Source organism: Rattus norvegicus, chromosome 15 (genome assembly GCF_021556685.1).
Source record: "Rattus norvegicus strain SHRSP/BbbUtx chromosome 15, alternate assembly SHRSP_T2T, whole genome shotgun sequence".
Lineage (NCBI taxonomy): Eukaryota > Metazoa > Chordata > Mammalia > Rodentia > Muridae > Rattus > Rattus norvegicus.
In genome coordinates this window covers 14,047,819-14,070,006 of record NC_141548.1, presented here as the reverse complement: position 1 = coordinate 14,070,006, position 22,188 = coordinate 14,047,819, and positions in this window count along the sequence as shown.

Genomic DNA, 22,188 nt, shown 5'->3' with positions numbered 1-22,188 from the left:
GAATAATTTTCCAAAATGGAATCAAAGTGGGGTGCCTGGAGCACAGGTAGTTACTAAGTCTTCTCAGTAGACAGATTAATAAATAGAAACTTCTTAAACCATTTTTTGGGGTATCACAATAAAATTCACACTTGTTAATTCTCAGAGTTTTGGGGAAATATTAAGCATTCAAGCAACACACTGGTACACATTTTTAAAATTCCATAGTTTTAAATTTTCACTTGTGCTTCTGGGTAAATCCCTTGCATTGGTCAGCCACTGATCTGACCCAAGTCACTGGGTGTTGGTTATGTCTAGGATAAAAGTCCATATGAATTCTGACATGCTACCAGCTACAGTCACTGCTCAATTGACAAAGTGTCCCCACCAGATTGTCTTTGGGAAAACCTGACTTTCATTTTCTTCATTGGTGATTGATGGGGGAGGGCCTAGCTCAGTGTGCATGGAGCCATCCTTGGCTTCTATAAGACAGCAGGCTAAAGAAGCCATGGGAGCAAGCCAGTAAGCAGTACTCCTCCATGGCCTCTGCATCAGCTCCTGCTTTTAGGTTTCTGCCCTGACTTTGCTCAGTGATTAACTGTGATGTGGAATTGTACATGGAAATAAAACCATTCCTTACCTTCCTCTCCTACCACTCCAGCAAACAAAACAAAACAAAAATCTGTCATGCCACATTCTTAGCATCTTATTTCTTTAAAAAATATTTATTACTGTAGCGGTTTGAATGAGAATGGCCCCTACTGGTTCATATATATTATTTGACTACTTGGTGTAAAGAACTGTTCCAAAAGGATTTGGAGGTGTGGCCTTGATGGGGGTGGTCCCAGGCTCCCAACTGTGATGGTCACGGACTCTAGCCCTCTGGGACCACGGGCTCCAGTAAACATTTTCTTTTGTACATTGCCTCAGTCCCAGTGTCTCCTCACAACAATAGTGGGTGTGTGCACACGTGCATGCTCTGTTTACAAACAGAGGCGAGAGAGCAACTTGCCAGAGTTGCTTCTTTCTTCCACATGTGAGTCTCTGAAATGGAACTTGTCTCGTCAGGCTGGTCAGGAAGCACCTTCATGCCCACTGAACCATCTTGCCAGCCCCAAGCGTCTTACTTCTGTTCAGCACATTCTTGAGATAAATCCATGGTATTGTATGTAACAATAATTCACCCATTATTATTCATTAATGCCTCATTCCTAAAGTCATAAATACATTGCTTGTCTACTTACCTGTTAAATGAATATTTTCACTTATTTCTATTTGGAGGCCATTCTAAATAAAGTGATAGGCCACACATTTTCTACTTCTTTCAAATAAACACCTGAAAACAGAATTGCCTGGTCATAAAGTATAAGTTAAACTGTTTTCCAGGCTGTGTTATTCAATAGTCCTTAGAAAAGTAATGTATGAATGAGTATCCTAGATGTTCCAGAGCCCATTAACACCAGCATTACAAGAATCCCACCGTGGCTGTATGAAATCTTTATAAAGTATAATGATTATAATTATAAACATTGTAATTGTATTTTATGTGGTATGACCAGTTTTTAATTGTGCTGTTATCCCATACTTTTTACCAAAGTTTTTTTATATATGAATAAAACAATTATGTACCAGACGCTGTGCGCTGAACAACTGTCTCCCAGCCTGTGGTTTGCGTTTTCATGTATTAAAGTTCATAGTGGTGTCTTTGAAAGCAAATTTTTAAATTAAAGGACTTTGGGGTCTTTGTTTAGCTGGTTGACTGGCTTTTCTCTTTTCAATGCTGGTGAATAAACCCACAGCCTTAAGAACTGGGTGTGCACTCTGCCTCCAGCATTCCCGGCCCCAAACATGGCTTACCGTGTTTCCCGTCTCAACCTTTTCACACTTTCTCCCACCTCAGCTCCTCTGCGATCTTCTCCTGTGCTTTCTCCTACAGGGTGAAAAGTTTTACTTCACACTCAGACCCGAGCTCCTTTTTAATTGAATGTGTACCTAGTTCTCCTATCAGTTCTAACTCCTAGAGTTTTTTTGAGTTGTTTTTACCTGAGTGTCTGACTCTGTTTGTACTGACTGCCTGTCTGATGCCCAGAGTCCAGAAGAGGGCATCAGATCCCCTAGAACTGGAGTTAAAGGTGGTGGTGAGGCACTGTGTGGATGATGAGAACCAAATCTTGGGCCTCTGCAAGAGCAACAAGTGCCCTTGACCTCTGAGCCACCTCTCTAGCCCCAATTCTAACATGTTTAAAAGATTATAGTTTCCTTCAGCGACATACATTAACTTTTTACCAAAAAACAACCAGCTGTTAAGATCACAGGTCCTGGCTGCCTTTTGTTTCATTGACCCATTAGCTTTGCTTAAGTTTGCACTGTCTCGACAACTAAGATTTTACTTGAAATCCTGTGACATAAGTTCCTAGTATCAGGTTCAATCACAGAGAGCAGAAACACTTGGCAGTTAAATGTTGCTATGAAATATAATGCCATGAAGGGGTACTTGGCAGGCTCGTGCCAAGGTGGGTATCCCCAGGAGAAATTATGTCATGCAACAGATCCGAGGATTTATTTGAGGGAAGGGAGCACATGCAGACAGACAGATCAGGAGAGCAGAGCCATGAGGACAACAGAGAGAGAGAGAGAGAGAGAGAGAGAGAGAGAGAGAGAGAGAGAGAGAGAGAGAGAGAGAGAGAGAGAGAGAGAGAGAGCGCACCTGGGCTAGGCAGGCGCTGGCGGCGGGCGGCGGGTGATGACATAAAGCCTAGGTCTTTGGGAGGAAGTCACCACGGGTCTGTGGGAGGAAGTCACCATGCATAGGTGCCTGCTCCTTTCGTAATCTTCCTTCTTTCTTTAAAGATCTATTTACTTTATGTATACCAGTGCTGTATCGGCACGGACCCCTGTAGGTCAGCGGAGGGCATCAGATCACGTTACAGACGTTCGTGAGCCACCGCGTGGTTGCCAGGAATTGAATTCAGGACCTCGGGAAAGCTGTGTGATTTCTAATAGACTCTAACTTTGATGTAGAGTATCCCCAATATCCTAGCATCCTTTTTATGGATTGAAGCACACCGTTGACCCAGGAACCAGAGAAACTGAAAAAAGACAGGAGAAAGTGCACCGGTACCATGCAGCAGCGATGAGTGGCAACTGTCCCGGCTCCTGCCATGCACACGAGTCCCTGAAAACACAAAGGAAAGCAACTCTGGGAAGTGATCCAGCTTTACCTAGTTGGCCTGTAACAAAGCCACCGACCTCCATCTTTTTGCCCTGGTGCCTTGCTCATTTACTCCCTTAGATTTTATTTTCAAATGCACTAATGCACTCGCGGTGAAATTTACATGACAACGCACTGTTTTCTTCCTCGGGTTTGCTTTGTTTAGAATTTAGGGGCAGTGGACTTCCAGTCCACAAAAACTCATTTCAATGGTTATTGCTGACACAGCTGCTTAAGGCTCATATCCTTAAACCTAGATTAAACTCCTGGCTTAAACCATTTTAATAGACACCTTAGTGTTTGGTTTCAGACCCTGGGATACAGACGGGTCTGAAATGCATATTTTACATATCAAAGCAGACCTGGCCCCCAGGTTCTTCCAGCACCCTTCAGCCCTTACCTGGCAGACCCTGACCCCAACCCTGAACTTTGCAGCCCAGTGGCTGGGCTGCCCTTCCTCCAAGAGGCTTTCCCCTATATAATCCAGACAGTTTGGTCTCCTCTCCCCTCCCCTCCCCTCCCTCTCCCTCCCCCTTCCTCTCCCCCTCCACCTCTCTTCTCTCCCCTGTCTTCCTCCCCTCTCTCTCGGTGCACTTTTTTTCCTCTCTCTTCCTCCCCTTCTCTCACTCCATTCCCATTGTGATTTCCCTGGCCTTGATCCTTGGGGCCAGTGAACTCTTCAGAGAGAAACTTCCCAATAAACCTGAATTTAATATAAACCAAAGAAGCCATCAGATTCCATTGTAGACGATTGTGAGCCACCATGTGATTCTGGGAATCGAACTCGGGACCTCTGAAAGAGCAGTCAGTGCTCTTGATGGCTGTGCAATCTCTACAGTCCCAGAAATAATTTATCACTTTTTTTTTTTTGTAAATGATCTTATTGTCTATGACATTTTAGTTCTTTTTCAAACCTAAGTTTTTACCTCTTACTGGAAACTCATTTTATGTTCGTTAAAGGATGGACATTATCTTGTCTCCAGAGGAGAAACATTTATGTTTTTATTTTCAATACATAACTGTGGGCTTTTAAAAATTACAGCTCAGGGATTTAAGTAGCTCTTTTTTATATTTTATTTGCTGGGGGCTCTTTTCTCATTAGTAAGTATTGAGATTTTTTTTTTCCTAAAATACTTTAGGTTTCTACTGAAATGGTTCTCTCTTTTTTTTTTTTTTTTTTTTTTTTACAAATTTCATACTCAAGCTGATAGCTGTTTATGTGTTGATCAACTCTGCACTTGGTATATATATATATATATATATATATATATATATATATATATATATTAGCATACTGGTGCAATGATTGTAGGGCTCGCCTCGGGAGTCTCCCTTTCTTCAGCATCCCTGTACTATGCCACTTCATGTCTAATTCCTCATGATATTGATCTCGAGATCATAGCCTTGATCCTGTCTTGTTGTGAATGTTCATGATGGAGAGCCAATGCAGTTCAAAGTAGTCTCTCATCCATAAACTCAGAATCCTATTTCCTTTACTTTGTTTCTGTCCCTTCCATCTCTGCTCTGTCGTTAGGTGTTGCCCCTGTGTCTAAACACCCGTGGGATACTTCTGTTCTTCCTGGACAGCTGACAGATGCCACTAGAAATCTGAATCATTAAACATGCAGGCTTTTTCACCTGTTTTCCACCCCGAAGTCTGTGAAGGGGTGTGTTTATATCTGGTAATCTTTACTATTCTGTAAAGCCATCCTTCATCCAATCACCTAGAGTCCTGAGCATTGTCTCCCAGTCAAATGAACCCCTCCTCATGAAAGACGGCCTGTGTACTTAGCGAAAGAGTTTGCTGTTATACTCTTTACAAATTCTTCCTCCCTAGTTCGAGACTACTGAGCACTGTTGCTCAGTCAATAGAAACTACTAGTTCTTGTGTAAAGTTCTTGTGTAAAGAGATGTATTTTGCAAGGAAGTTTCTATGTAGCCATGCCTAAGGCTTTATAATAACTGTCAAGAGAAAACGTTTTTTTCCAAAGTTTTACTGTGTTTAAATGTGTAGAATAAACAAGTTGCCTAGTCAGACTCCGGAAGTTTTGGCTCGGTGCAGGATAACTTAGAGCTGAGCCCAAGTCCCCTTCTTTCCTTACCTGGATTGTTTGTTTCACTGTTAGCAATGATGCTTGTAGGGACCTCCTGTTGGTATTCTGTCTACCACAGCTACCTGCAACAGTCAGGTATGCTCCGCCCCACAGTTGCCTAGCAACAGCCAGCTGTGCCTGACTAAAAAGGGGGCTACTTGGCCCCTCTTTCTCTCTTGCTCTCTCTTGCTCTTTGCTCTTCCCCTTTGTCCCTTCTCTCCCCATCCCACCCCTCCCCTCCACGTGTTCATAGCCCGCCTTTCCTTTTCCCCTTTTCTACTCTTTTTCTCTCATTAAACCTCTTCACGGGGAACCATGTTGGCTTGGTGTATTCTATCTGGACGCAGGCCGAGATTTAAACCCCAACACCTCCTCCCCCACCACACACGCAATGTACAAAATGCTGTTCTTGTGTTTGCAGACCACTCCCAACACGTCATCGTGGTTTCCTTCCATGAACATTTCTCTGTTCTCCATTCATATCTAAGACTTTTCCGTTCCAATCTTTGCCGATCTTTTACGTCTGCTACTTGTTACCATACTGTGGCTCATTTTTAAGTTTCTTGTTTTTCAGGCTTGTTTGTTGAACACGTCATTGCCTTAAGACATGATTCTGCTGCTTATTCTATTTCCTTTGTATAAGATACCGTTGTTAAAAAAAAATCACTATGATGTTTTTTACCATCAAGATAATCAGAAAACACACAATTTACGTTACAATTCATAACAGTAGCAAAATTACAGTTATGAGGTAGCAACGAAATAATTTTATGGTTGGGGGGGTCACCACAACACAAGGAACTGTGTTAAAGGGTCGCAGCATCAGGAAGGCTGAGAACCACTGTACTAAAGGAATATAGCAATAAAAATCCCTCCCCTCGGGGCTCAGGGAACCCTGCGGAACAGGACACTCAGAGTATAAGAGCCAGAGTTAGTGGAGGACACCATGGAAACCAAGCCTTCCAAACACAGCAAGACCGATGCCTCATGTGAACTCACGGAGCCCGAGGCAGCACAGGGCCGGCAAGGGTCTTAAGTAGATGGGGGTCTGAGAGCTGAAGGAAGTGGACACACGTCTCCATCCCTAACGCAGATGTCATCTCTAACTAATAACCACTTGCAAATGAAAATTTAGTGTTTTCCAAGGGAGTCTCAATTACTCTTAAGGGTAGAGAGGCCACATGTCCAGCAGTTGATGGCCAACAGAGACTCAACAGCATCTTTGGAGTTCCTTGCCTCATATGTTATGTCAGGGCTTGGTTGTTTTATTTATTTATTATTTATTCATTCATCCATTTATTTTTGTATTTGAATTTTTTTTAACCCTGCAGGTCCTTTGCATATAATATATAATGGCTTCCAGTTTTGCATTTTTAAATGAGATTTCTGAGTGTGTGAATAAATGGGTCTCTGATTCTATGTCTGTTTATTGTACCCTTTGGGGGATTCTTTTCCCTGTTTTTGTTTTGTCCTATTCTAATTCGTTTTTATTTTATTATATTTTTTGCTTGTAATGAGAGACAGAAAGGAGGCAGATCTGGAGGGGAAGTGAGAAGGGATTGGGAGAAGCAGAGTGAGGGGAGACTATAATCAGAATACATTGTAGGAAAAAATATCTATTTTCAATAATAAAGTTTAGTTTTTTTTTTTAAAGATTTATTTATTTTATTTTATATGAGTACACTGTAGCTGTCTTCAGACACACCAGAAGAGGGCATCAGATCTCATTACAGATGGTTGTGAGCCACCATGTGGTTGCTGGGATTTGAACTCAGGACCTTTGGAAGAACAGTCAGTGTTCTTAACCACTGAGCCATCTCTCCAGCCCTAAAGTTTAGTTCTTAAATCTAAACTATTTGTAAATGAATAAGATATAAAACAACCAGTGAGTCCAGCACTCAGGCGGTTGAAGCAGGAGGAGAAGGTATTTGAGGCCAGCCTGGCCTTTATGGCGAGACTATTTAAAAAAACCAACCAATCAACTATGTGAAAACCAAAACCAAAACCAAAAGCAAGTGAAGACCTGTAAACTAACAGCAAAGCAATTATAATGGTCTCTTCAAAAACCATAAAGGTTCAATCCTGTACAAATAAATGCTAACTTGGCCAGCATTCAATGATTCGTAGTACTAATATTGAGAATAAAATTATTGTTACATTTTTAATAAGGATATTAGGGTTCTCCAAAGAAAAGGAACCCATAGAAACAATATTATATGTCATTTATAAATAACATATAAATTATGCCCTAGCTCCAGAAGGTAAACTCCCTCTTCTCCCACAATTACATTCAGTGTAAGTCCCCATATTACAGAACGGGACAGTCTACATTCAGAATTTGACTTCTCCATTAGTTCACTGAACCACAAACCTAATAATATGGCTCTCACAAGGACAGACCGTATGGATCGAGACAGGAAGCTTCTAAAGTAGGAGAGAGAAATGTTTGTATCTTGATCTCAGTGTTATTTACATGGATGGTTTCACCTTTCGAATATTATCAAGGGCCAGAGGGATGCTCCAGCGGTTAAGAGCACTAGCTGTTCTTTCAGATGACCCAGGTTCAGTTTCTGGCTATGACATCAATATGCACAGGTCTGTGTAGCTCCAGTTCTGGGGGATCCAAGATCTTCTGGCCTCCTTGGGCACTGCATGAGTATGGTGCATAGACATACACTCAGGCACATTAAATAAGTAAATGATTTGAGGGGAGGGGGAGAGAGAGAGAGAGAGAGAGAGAGAGAGAGAGAGAGAAGCTGGACAGATTGGAGTCTTGCCCAGTTGTCATCAGAGAAGCTTCAAACAGCAGCTGATGGAAACAGATGAAGAGACACACAGCCAAACATCAGGTGGAGCTTGGGGAATCTTGATGGAAGAGCAGAGGAAGGATCAAAGGAACCAGAAGGATCAAAGACACCACAAGAAAACTAGAGAATCAAGTAGACCCAAAGGGGCTTTCACTGACTGAACCACCAACCAGAGAACCTACATGGGTCTGACCTAGGCCTGCATACATGTTACAGTTGTGCTTGGTCTTCATGCGAGACTCCAAGAGTGGAAGTAGGAGCTGACTCTGACTTAGTTGCCTGCCTTTGAGACTCTTTCTCCCTACTGGGTACCGCATCTATCCTTAATAGGAAAGGAGGTGTCTAGTCCTACGGCAACTTTGAAATGCCATAGCTGGCTGAGGTCCATGGAGACCGGCCCTTTTCTGAAGAGACGTGGAGAAGGAATAGATTGAGGGGAGGAGAGAAAGGTGGAAAAACTGCAGTCAGGATGTAAAATAAATTAAATTAAAAAATACAAGAAATAAAAGAGTTATCGAACAGTGCAGCATCCTCAAGAATTACCACAAGTGTGTTTAGCAAAATTTCTAGGCGTCTCTCAATCCAGTCTAGTCAATGGACGATGAGTAATCACAAAATATAACCACTGACTTTACCCCTATAGAAACTGTCTCTTTTTTTTATTTTTTCATATACATATATGTATATATATATTATTAACTTGAGTATTTCTTATTTACATTTCGAATGTTATTCCCTTTCTCGGTTTCCGGGCAAACATCCCCCTAACCCCTCCCCCTCCCCTGAAACTGTCTCTTTTTAAATCAAATTTGAATTAAATAAGATTGTTTTACAGATGATATGGGGACTTAGCATCTTCGGCTCTTAATTTTCTGTAGCAAATTTAGGTGTATTCACGGAGCATTTTATTTTGTAACTGTTAGGGAGTATCTATGTATTCGTCTTAGTGATGATGGACTATAGGCAATAAAATATGATATAAACATAATATAAAGAATACATACACATTTGGGTAAGTGCTTTTTTGTGCAAACAATATTGGAGGAAATCTCATTGTGAAACGGTGATAAGGCTTTTAATACCAAGACTTTAAGTCCATGGCACTGACTAGTCCCTCTGCCTTGTCCTAATTGTTAGTGGTACCCATGAAGTCTATCCCTTCATCCGAATTGGCTTATTCTTCTTTTCTTGATCTCATCATTTTCCTGTTGACCAGGGAAAAAGTAGTGGAGGGTGAAAATTTGGCCTCTTATATTTTTGGTTGTGAACCTAGGCTTTAACGGCTGAGTCATCTCTCCAGCCCAAGATTTAGCCTCATTTTGCCCTGACATTCTGTTCTTTTGGAAGCAGTCATCTGTGAGAGTAAGAGATCATTCTTACCACCTCGTTGTAGGTGAGACACTGAAGTTCCTTGTTTGACAGGTAACAGGGCTATTGTTCAGTGTGGAGAAACAGTTTCCTTCTGGTTACAGAAAGTGGATATGGATGAGGGACTTAAGAATGCAAAATGAGATAGAGCAGGACTGAAGACTGGGAGACAGCCCCACGCCTCCTCGGATGCCCAGGGCTCTGTACTCTGGTCTCGCAGAGCTCAGAGATCCGACTGCCTCTGCCTACAGAGTGTGGAGATTAAAGGTGCGTACCACCACGCCGAGCTGTTGTTTTCTTTAAAAACAAAAAAACAATCCCCCACCCCCAAGCCCAGAATTGTTCACTAAATCTAAAGCTACTAGCTTTTGTAATAATAGACTGACTGGCCAGTGAGTTTAAGAGTTGAATTGTCATGGCAACGGTTGCTAGGCTTTGTAAACCCAGCTGGTCAGGTTTTTGCCTCATTGGCCTTATGTTCAGCTGTGCCTAGTTTGTTTGCTCGTGCTAGAAAAAAACAGAGCAAAAGGCTACCTTTTACCTCACACGGAGAGAGAGGGCTAAGGAACCACTTAAATTTGGGGAATGAGTTGAGACAGAAGGAGCGGATCTCTATGAGTCGGAGGCTAACCGGATCTATGTTGTGAGTTCCAGGGCAATAAGAGTATTAAGTGCCACATTGTCTCAAAAAACAAAACAAAAATAAAAGAAAAATAATGGAAGGCATACCACCCTGGCGGCGCCTGTAATCACAATGCACAGCAGTCTGAAGCTGGGAGATCCCAAGTTTCAGGCCAGCCTGGGCTAGAGATAGCTTCTCAAAACAGCAAAACCAAGGGGTTGGGGATTTAGCTCAGTGGTAGAGCCTAGCAAGCGCAAGGTCCTGGGTTCGGTCCCCAGCTCCAAAAAAAAAAAAAAAAACAAAAAAAAAAACAGCAAAACCGATGACCCAGTGGACAGAATTCCACTGCAAGTATAAGGATATGAGTTCAGAATTGCAACACACATAAAAGTTGTAAGGACAGCCGGGCAGTTGTTACACGTAGGCGCTTGGAAGGCAGAGGTCAGTGGATCCCTGAGTTCTAGGCCAGTTTGGTCCTCAGAGTTCCAGGACAGCCAGGGTCACAAAAGAAACAAAACAAAAGAAGTTTCGGTGGGGACCTGTAATACCAGACCAGGTAGGAGGGAGAGGAGAATCACTAACTGGACATGGGATAATTGGGTCCCTTAAACTCACTGGCCAGTCAACCTAGCATTACAAAAGCTAGCAGCTTTAGTTTAGCGGAGAATTTCTGTTTTCAAAAAGAAAGAAGAAAGAAAGAAAGGAGAGAGAGAGAAAAGAAAGAAAAGGGAAAAAGGGGAGGGAGAGGGGGAGGGGAGGGGGAGGGAGGAGGAAGGAGGGAGAGGGAGGGAGGGAGGGAGGGAGAGAGAGAGAGAGAGAGAGAGAGAGAGAGAGAGAGAGAGAGAGAGAGAGAGAGAGAGCATCAGCGAAGCGTGGTGGGGAACACCTTTAATCCCAGCACTCTGGAGGCAGAGGCAGTCGGATCTCTCAGTTCAGGGCCAGACTAATCTACAGAGCTAGTTCCAGGAGAGCCAGGGCCATGCAAAGAAATCCTCACAAGCAACAACAAACTACCAAAACAAAACAACCAGTCAACATTATTCACACAGGTCTGAACCATCTTGGGACAGGCCTTCATCTGAAAAAGAAAAAAAATCCTTGAGAACTTGACCTGCAGCAGAACCCAAATTGCACCCATGTACCAGGAAGGACCTCATGGCTTGAACTTGGCCAGAGTCACTCCCTAGCTACTTCTTAGCAATAGCTAATCAAAGATTAGTCTGATTGTTTCGGATGTACTTTCAGACCCTTTGTGATTATACATACAGTCTTTCTTCAGGGCACCCACCATTCAGTCAGCTTATAGTCATTCTATTAGACGCTTGCCAAAACAAGTGCTTTGTTCATTGAACTTTCCTACCCACTCTACAAGATGGATACTCTCTTTGCTTCCTTTTTGAGAGATGGGGAAACTGAAGCTTAAAAAGATTAGTGATCGGGGTTGGGGATTTAGCTCAGTGGTAGGGCGCTTGCCTAGAAAGCGCAAGGCCCTGGGTTCGGTCCCCAGCTCCGGGGTAAAAAAAAAAAAAAAAGATTAGTGATTGGTTCCAGCTGAGAGGTACCAAGGAAGGTTCATATTCTGGTCTGTTGAGCATCCTCTGCAAATACTGATTCCAGCTTCTTTAGTGTTGCAGTGTTCACTCAATGCCCAGTGACTACCCCGGTTGCTCCCAAGGCTTCGGTACTAGTCTTGATTTCGGAGGTGTCTTACTGCCAACCTGGAGTAGCTGAGCTGTCCTTTGCCTCCCTGGCATGCAGGCAGCCACTGTTAATTTTTCTTTTTTTTTATGATGAAAGACTGCCCATTAAATCCTTTCCCACAACATATATACAAACATCCTGGAGGTTCTGTTCAGGATCCTGCCTAAGGAAGAGTTGAAGGCTGAACTTCATCATCTTATTCTTTGTGACAGGAAGTAGCCTTTTTCTGCGAAGGTTCTTCAGTCTGCACGGTGAAGAAGACACAAGGAGTAAGCCCAGAGGCCGTGTCTGGACCCAAGCAATTGTGTGAGAATTAGTCTGGGGTTTCTAGAGGACCACAGTAATCTAGACCAGCCTTCCAGCCTAAGGGAATAATTTTCAGGTAATCATCACAAGTCCTGACTCCACTCTCCTGTCAACATTAAATGAATCTGTCTGACTAGGGCTTTTGAACTGGTTTCATTCAGAGCAAAGCAAATAACTAGACATGAGAGATGGGCCATACTGACCTTACGTCGTCATTTTCTTTCCTGGACCTAATGATTAGAGGCTCTGTGTCTCGGTCACAGTGACTCCACTGTCTGTGGTCCACTCTCATGGTGACCCTTGACCATTTCCAGAAGTCTTCTTTTACAGCCATGAGACACAGGACCCCTGAGATCCACATTCTAACCTCTGCCTTCAGGGCAGTCCCCAGTCTGTGTGAAGTTTCCAAGTGTGTGTCTCCTCCCTTCTTCTTGCTTTCAAGAATATGTAAAAGAATGCAACAGATGGGCTAATGTCCCTAGAAGAATCCTTTAAGCAATTTTCTTTTTTTTTGGTTCTTTTTTTCGGAGCTGGGGACCGAACCCAGGGCCTTGTGCTTCCTAGGCAAGCGCTCTACCACTGAGCTAAATCCCCAGCCCCTTAAGCAATTTTCTTAATCTTAATATATCTCAGCTTCCACAGCTCTAAACAATGATGTAAGTGGTCGCATTTGGAAGTTGAGAGGAAGGAGTGACTGGTCAGATCAAATTTGTATCCATGCTTCTCCATAATGCTCACACACAGACGAGGTCACATTCTTAAGTTGCAAAGAACGCGTTGCTAAGAAGTAAGTCCCAGTATTTGCATTGTCCTTGCTGCTAGTACTTACGGTACTACCCCACTGCCAATCACAACGCTCATTATTGTTAGGTTTTAAGTTCAGGACTAATGGCTGAGGTGCCTGTTTAACATATGAAAGTGGGTCTGGCTGCCCGGTTTTCCTAGCATCCCTTAGTTCCTACCTGTTACAAGGTTCCTGGCTTGCATATCCTGCCCTCTTCATGGAGCTGGGTTGTTCATTCCTATATAATCCAACCATTTTTGTTACCTGCTATTTTGTATCTTTGTACCTCCTGGTTGCTGCACTTGGCTCCCCTCTCTTTCCTCTTTCTTCCCCTTTTCCTCTTCCTGCCTGGCCCAGCTCAGTCTGGTCATGTCTACTCTGGACTCTCCCTGAGGCCCCTGGCTCTGCTCTCCCACATAACTATAATAAACTTTCTCCTCCACCTTACCTAGGAGCAGTCATGTTCATTCATTCATCCATTCGTTCATTCAATAATCATGACAATTGCTATGCTGTATGTATTCATTGCTGTGTTTGGGCATTGTGGTTAATGAGATATATATCTCTATTTGTTTGTTTGATTGATTTTAATCACCCCTCAGGTTTGGAGGGAAATGCTAGTGGGATCTAGAGATCGGGATAGAGACTTCAGAATGAGGTGGTCCACACAGAGTCCATTGTCCACTAATCTCTATCAGCTGTTGACAAAGGGTTGCTGAGTGCAAACACGGTCTGCCATTTACACTAAAAAGCTGTGTAGGCTCCTGGTCAGCGTCCTCCTGCTGCTGATGCCATTCCAGTGAGAAAAGTTCTCTTAGCTAGGGTTTCTATTGCTGTCACAAACACCATGACCAAAACGCACGTTAGGGAGGAAAGGATTTATTCAGCTTACACTTTCTGAAGGAAAATTTTTTAAGTTGTTTTTATTTATTATTATATATACGTACACTGTAGCTGTCTTCGGACACACCAAAAGAGGGCTTTGGATCACAATACAGATGGTTGTGAGCCACCATGTGGTGGCTGGGATTTGAACTCAGGACCTCTGGAAGAGCAGTCAGTGCTTTTAACCACTGAGCCATCTCTCCAGCCCTACCTTATGCTTTCATATTGCCTGTTCATCATCACCAAAGAAAGCCAGGACAGGAACACAAGCAGAGCAGGATCCTGATGCAGAAGCCATGGAGGGGAGCTGCTTACTGGCTTACTTCCCCTGGCTTGCTCAGCCTGCTTTCTTATAGAGCTAAGGACCACAAGCTCAGGGATGATACCACCCACCATTAGCTGGGCACTTCACTATTGATCACTAATTGAGAAAATGCCTTACAGCTGGCCTCCTGGAGGCATTTCCTCAACTCAAGCTTCTTCCTGTCTGATAGTTCTACTTTGTATCAAGTTGACACAAAACTGGCCAGTACAAATATGGTTTGTGCTGAGTCACTGTGTTGGCTGTTGAATCTGCTGATGTCCAATAAGAAGCCCTTCCTCAGCAACCAGGTGGGCATCATTACCCATTGAGTATCCAGCACAAGGGATATCTGTGCAGTCTCAGCACACATGCAGATCTCATGGGACATAATCCACTTGGCCTACAATACTTACAAGCTTCTGCTCTTGAAGTAGAAGGTAAAGTCATAGACATCCGAATGGTTTTCAGACACGTGGAAAATTTTGGATGTAGCACATAGCTACATTCCTAGAATCCAAGGCAGTGGCTAAATATCCTCAAGGGTTGTTTGAGAACCATGAGGTGTGTACTACTGAGGCCAATGTCTAGAATATTGTGAACACACTTGAATCTGAATTCTTCCATCAACATGCATGCTACAACGTAAAAATCAATAGTATAAAGGCATACTGTTTTCTCAGTAGCAGCGTACCACATGCACGCTCACAGATGCTCGTGAAGCATGACATACCATACTCTGCTGTGAATTCCTGCCGCACACCGCAGGAGTAGGTACTTGAGCCTTCATACAGCCTCAGAGGAGATGGCCGTGACTCTAACAACAGTAAGAAGAGGAGATATTGATAAACTGGCCACCCACCACTGCCTGCAGAAACCAACGGAGACCCAATGCAGACAAGGGGCATTCTTTTGCCTCAGCACTTGGCCAGGATGGTGATAATAGACACATAAGAGCTAAATCTTCTTGCTTTCAAGGTCGCTCTTGTCAAATAAAATTCCACACCCCTAGTTTCTCATTGGTTTATATACTTTCTTGGAGTGTGTCCCAACATCTTAATTTGTGTCCTTTTTTTTCTAGAGCAATACTAAATCATGCAGATATTAGAAACTCTTTGCTTATTTTCTGGCCTATGGTAAATCTTTTTTGCTCCCATTCATGGCATGTCTTCAAATCTTTTTGAGAGGTAAAAGCTGAGAAGATGTGCAGGGGTGGAAAGATCGGCTTGGTCAGTAACTGTTTACCACTACAGCATGGGAACCAGAAATCAGATGTACAGATGTAGAGATAGCGTAGCACATGTTTGTAATCCCAGCTCCAAAAGAGATAGAAACACCCTGGGGGCTTGCTAGCCTGGGAGTCTAGCAGACACAGTAAATTCTAGGTTCAGAGAGAGAACCTGTCTCAAGAACAAAACAATCAAATGTGATTCAAAAAGACACGTGATACTGAATTCTTCCACCAACGTGCATGCACAGTGTACACCCTTACACACTTCAACACGACACCCACATTTGGAGAGAGAGAGAGAGAGAGAGAGAGAGAGAGAGAGAGAGAGAGAGAGAGAGGCTCAGAGAGGAGAGTTCAGGCGCAGGAAGGGAAGTCTTTGCAGAGACAGATGAGGTTGTTAGATGTGGCTACTGTGTCTGAGAAATTGCATTCTTGACTTTGCAAAGCACTCCTTAGCATTAGTTCAAACAGCCATTGGTGACACTAGATAGCACAGCTTTAGTACTATTTGTTCCCAGGAGTGACTGGCAAAGACAACAGTGACAGTTCAGTCACTCAGCAGAGTAATGGCTCCTCGTGTCCCCAGCATCGTTTGCCCCAGGATAAAATGCCTTTCCAACCGTCCTCTCAGCATGACAGGAAGTGGGTGGGCCGGAAGTTGAGGAGAGGTGAGCTGTGAACACTCCAGGGGACAATCTGAAGCTTCTGCTTTGAAATACTAAGCAAGACAGAAAGCGGTTAAGGAAGTGGGGGCTGGGAATACATGCAGTAAAATGCAGTTTTCATTTCTTCCGCTCTCTAATTAAACACTGGCAATCACATTGGCTTTGGTCTTGGTTATGTTAATATAGGATACATACATACAGTCACGAACAAACTAAACATTACTGAGAACCTACCCCGAGGGGAAAACCCAGTGTTAAAGGACTAGCAAAGGGATGGAAGGAGAAGGCTTTCACTAAAGCATAAAGTCTCTTCTTTCCCAGAACAAGACAATCAGCTGTGAGGACATGATGTAAAATCAAGATAGGAAGAAAGCCTTAAATACCTCCCAGCCAGCTCTTATTTCTGTGAACACATACTACCTTCTTGCTTATTTCTCAGTTCCTTTCCCTGCTATGTGGGGACATTAGTGACATTCAGTTCCTATTTGCAGCATACTCAAGGCAAAGAAAGGGCTCGTGTCCAGAAGCAGAGAAGCCCTCAGTAGGTTACAGCCTTCATGACTTTTCCTAAAAGAATAAGTTGTTGCTATGTAATTTGAATTGTGTGTGTTCCTCAAAGGCTCTTTTGTCCCTGGCCAATGACTTCATTGGGAGGTTTGGGAACACTTCCTAAGTGAGGCCTAGTGAGAGGAAGTTAGGCCATCGGGGGCGTGTTTTTGAAGAGACAGTGGAAGCTCAGCTTCTGCCCCTCTTTTGTCTTGAGCGACCATGAGGTGAGCAGCTTCATTTGCATATGTTCCCATTGTAATACGAAGCCTTGCCACATGACCAAAAAAGGGGGGGGCAACTGATTATGGACAAGAACCTCTAGAAAGGAGTTGTCTGTCTTCACATTTTGTAGAGCAACCACAAGTTCCTAGCACTGATTCAGCCCAACCCCATGACCTTCTAGAAGGGGCTGCACAGTTCACCTGTACTTGAGAATTAGTACTTCACCCTGCAGTCTGCTGTGTCTTAACGTTACTCAATACTTATGCTGCTCTTGAGATACTGAGTGACAGCTAAACCTATACCATTCTTTCTCTTTTCTTTCTGGTGGTTTGAATGAAAATGGTCCCTATGGGCTCACTGAGAGTAGCACTGTTTGAAGGTGTGACCTTTTTGGAATAGGTATGACCTTGTTAAAGAAAGTGTTGCCACAGGGACTCTGAACTTTCAAGTGCTCAAGCCGGGCCCAGTGTTTTTCTTTCTCTTTCTGCTGTCTGCTGATTTAGTGGTAGAACTCTCGGCTCTTTTCAGCTCTATGTCTGCCTGCCTGCACCATACTTCCTGCCATCATGATTATGAACTACACCTCTGAACTCTAAGCCAGCCCCAATTAAATGTTTTCCTTTATAAGAGTTGCCATGGTCATGATGTCTCTTCACAGCATTAGAAACCCTAACTAACACACTTTCCTTCATGAAAGCAAGATAGACTTGAACAAAATAAATAATAAAACAAGCATCAGAAATAGATGCACCCCTACCCATCACCGAAGGATGCAGCAAATGCTAAGTACATGCTGATGTTTACTGAGCATATATTATATACTACACACACACACACACACACACACACACACAGTGACTAGTCCACATTCCCTAGGGTAAGTGACTCAGGTACAAGTGACTTACAGCAGTGAGTGCTCAGGGAAGCCTGTAAGAAAGAAGAGAAGCATGGTAGTGAAAGGAAAGACCACCATGGCTGACAGGACCCCTCCCAGGGTCCCAGCCTGATCTTACTGAGGAGCTCTGGAATGCACAAAACACCTCACAGCTTTGAGATTCAGCTATGCCAGTCATTGGCTAAGGAATAGATCTCTGCCCCTGGGAATAACAACCTGGCTTGTAGAATTAACAGTATAAAGAAGATAAAAGAAATACACAGAAAAACGATAAAGGCCAGGACACTGACAATGCCTGTTGTAAAACCCCAAGACAGTGGCAAAAACCAACAGCAAATTCCATTTAGCAGAGGATTCTGCATGTCCTGCAACTTCCGGTGAGAATCAGTCAGCTCTCCTCACAACCAGACCTGCTTTTCAGACATAATATCCACGTGTCAGCCAGTATATGTATACGTACAGTAAACAAACCATTCCTTTGTGAGGGCTGTTTGTCTTTCTGACTTCTCTCAGCCTCTGCCACCTCATTCAGTCAGGACACATTTCCTCCTTATGGGCTCCAAATCCTGGAAGAGAGCCTCTGTCTCACCCTGGGAAAACACTGGTCACTATTTTCCCTAACAGTGATGCCCAAGCACTTCCTGCTGCCTTAGGAGCTGGCAACTGCACAAAGAGCATTAGATGAGGCAGCAGTATTTGGAATTTGATTTCACAACTTCTAGCCATAGGACGAATAGACTATGAACTTTGTTGGCATAATTGATGAGGCAGTGATGTTCATAAAGCTTTATTTAGCATAATAAATTAGACCAGATTACGTACACATCATTCTTTATATATAACTAATTACTATTTATCATCATAAAGTCAATAACGGGCAGGGGAGATACATCTGTAGGTAAAATGCTTGCCACACAAGCATGAGGTTCTGGGTTTGAATCCTATAATTCGTGTGTGTGTGTGTGTGTGTGTGTGTGTGTGTGTGTGTGTGTGTACGCGAGCGCGCGCACGCGTGCGTGTGCTTAAAGCTGGGCATGATTGTACATGCTTACTATCTCAGTACTGGAGAGGCAGGGGCAGAATTTCACTGGCCAGACAACCTCTTACTTGACGAGTTCCAGGCCAAGTGAGAGACCCTGTCTCAACAAGAAATGTGAGCTAACATCTGGGGAATGATATTTGAGGATGTCCATTGTCCTCCACACATTTTCACACATATACAAATTCACTTGCACCCACATGTAACCTGAACTAGCACAAGCATGTACACAGACACAGACACACACAGACACACACACACACACACACACACACACACACACACACACACCTCAAGATGAAGACTTCAACAAGGATGTCGGAAGGCCTGGACTCTGCAGCAAGCCTTCTCAACTTTGACCTTGCTGACAGTTCTTTGCTCCGTTTGGTGAACTATAGGAGGAATAACTTTTGCCTCTGGTCGCTTGATACCTACAGCAGTGCCCTAGTCCTAAAGTTGTAAGAACCAATAATATCTTCAAATATCCTCTCAAGGAAGTCTCCCAGGGCTCCTGAGCACCTCTCTGAGAGGGCAAGGGCAAGAAGGACTTACCTGGCCACATCCCTTCTCTTTGACAAGCTCCCTTTCTGGTAGTCTTGTATTATTGTATTTTTGATTTTCCCCGTGATATCATCTGTGATCACCCCTGACCAATGTCTAGTTTATTTTCACTTCATAAGCATTTGTGCAATAATTGCACCTTAGGAACCTGGCGTTTTCTACTTAGCTTCCCACCTTCAGCTCAAGCTTAGTTTTTCCTGAAAATATTAAATCTGAGGAGGAGACACTAGAAGCAGGGGGCAATGGGTCTTCGATGGGTCTGCACGTGTGTAGCACTTACTTTTGCCAAGTTTGTTTTGAACTCCTGGTGCACTAAATAGTGTGGGAAATGACATAAGAGGGACTTGGAATGAATGATCGACATGTGAGAGAAGAGGGATGGGAAAAGACAACAGGTTCCTTAAGGCTGAGCCTTTAAAAGTTAAAGTCTTAACTTTTAAAATATCCTAGGGGCTGGAGCGATGTCTTAGCCATTAAAAGCATTAATGTCTTAGCCATTAAAAGTTGATTTACCAGAGGGCCAGAGTTTGATTCTCAGCACCCACATGGCAGCCTAGGGAATCGCACACCTTCTTCAGGCCTTCATAGACACTGCACACATAGTACATAGACTTTCACTAAGGCAAAACACCCATACATATAAAATAAAACACATTCTTTTGAATTAAAAAGTATCAGCCCAGCTAAAGAAGTCTTATTAAGTCTAATTCTGACATTGCTGTTCATATCCACAGAAGCCTATTTTTTTTAGTTTTGTTTTTTCTTTTTCAAATGTCAGGCCAAGTAAAGTAATATGGCCCATCATCCCTCACTATAGACTGTCTCTTTACATTATTACACATTTCTAGGATTGAATTTTACAAAACAGGTCAAATAAATGTCTATGTAATCAAGAAATGATATGTTTCTGAGAGGGGGTATGGAACGCTGAACTTTAAGCAAAGTACCCTTCAAAACTGGGCAACTTCCTCTTTGTGGAATATGAGGGAAAACTACCTCTCAGGTTTGAACCTGACACCAATGCTCACTACCATCTTGGAACAGGGAAACTCGGTAACTCTGAGTTCAGAGGATGTCAGAAGAGACCTTTCAAAACTCTGGAATCAAGTTAGGCATGGATTTAGGGCTATCGTGCCAGAACTCTGCAGGCAGGCTAAAGCAGGAGGACCACAGGTCAGGATCAGCCTGTACTATATAGCCTTGTTTCAACAAAACACCTCTAGCACCCAGCTCCACTCCATATGCCTCATTGAATGCCCATTCCCTTATGGTTGTGTATTTTGTTTATGTGTATATAATGAGTATAATATATGTATGTGTACTTATTTGTGCCTGTGGTACACATGTGTGCACATGCATATGGACCAAAACTTAACATCAGGTGTTTTCTTCAATTGCTCTCCACTTTATTTTTGAGATAAGACCTCTCTTATCATTGAACAACAGTGCTCATAAATTAGGGTAGGCTGACTGGCCAATGTGCTCCATGGATTTACCTGTCACTGTTTCTCTAGGGATAAGACGATAGGTGCAAACTGCCACGCCCAGCATTACATAGGTTCTAGGATCTGAACTCCAGTCCTCGTGATTATGTGGCAAGCACTTTGCTGACTGAGCTGTCTCCTTCATTCCCTATGGTTGCATTTTAACTGTAATTTTTATACTTGAGTTATTTCTGATTCCTCTGCTTATTTTTATCCTGAAATCATAAGCTTCCAAGGGCTGATGTTTGTAAAGTTCATTTTGTGAGCACCTACCTCCTGGAAGCCAATAAGTATCTGCTGAATTGAATTGAATTTTCGTAAGCTCACTTGAGGTCTTGTCATGTCATCTAAAGTTTGTTGGCCGAGGAAGTGGGGAAATAGAAGGACAGAAGAGAGAAAGAGAAAAAAAAAAAAAAAAAAAACACAGGAACACAGGAAGGGAACATGTTGGAATGTTTGGTCAAATGTGTTTATGTCCCAGAAATTCTTAAGAGATGTGGTATGCCCTTTGAAACTATAATAAGATTGTAAGGAATAATTGTCTCCTTGGGAGATAAAGGTCATTATTATTAATGAGAACAAAATTACCACCATTCTCCCCTGTCCCGTGGTTGTAAAAAAGGAGTGGAGAAAGAACATATACTGTAGTTTAGGACACAGATGAAACTTGTTTCCCATTTCTTTTTGATCTGAAGCCCTGCCGTTGCCTGAGTTTTCCTGTGGCCCTACTTGAGAGGATGAAGAAGAACAAAGCATCTCTCTGTCCTCTGGGAGCACCACTATTTCTCTGCTGTGTGAATGGTCTCTCCTTAGAGCAGGAACTTAGGTCATGTGAAGGCATTTCCTCCAAATGTAAGATTCATCTGCGCGAATCTGCATTTCCCATTATGATCTAGATACTACGGCACCCTGCAGCTGCTTCTGCTGTTTCCACTGGATGGCCTATGAGGAGCCACCATGTCCTCCGGCTCTCACAGGCTGATGAGAGCTTGGTTAGAACAGGCAAAATGGGGGCTGGGGATTTAGCTCAGTGGTAGAGCGCTTACCTAGGAAGCGCAAGGCCCTGGGTTCGGTCCCCAGCTCCGAAAAAAAGAACCAAAAAAAAAAAAAAAAAAAAAAGAACAGGCAAAATTGAAATGAGCCTCGATGTGTAGCCGGGGACACCTCAGCTGACCATGACACAGATTTCCTGACCAGAGGAAGTCACAGTGGAAGAAGTTGAGACCGGTTGTCATGTTGCATCCACAGCTAGGAAGCCAGGGATGGTGAAAACAGGGGTTCGGCTCACTTTCGTCCTTACCCATCCAAACTCCATCCCATGAAATGGTTGAACCCACAGTGAAGGTGGGTCTTCCCACTTCAATTAACCTAATGTGAACAATCACGAATAAGCATGGCCAGAGGCTAACCTAATTTACATAGACCCTCACAGACGTACCCACAGACTGTTCTCACAGGTGATTTGGCACACAAGTTGGTAATAAG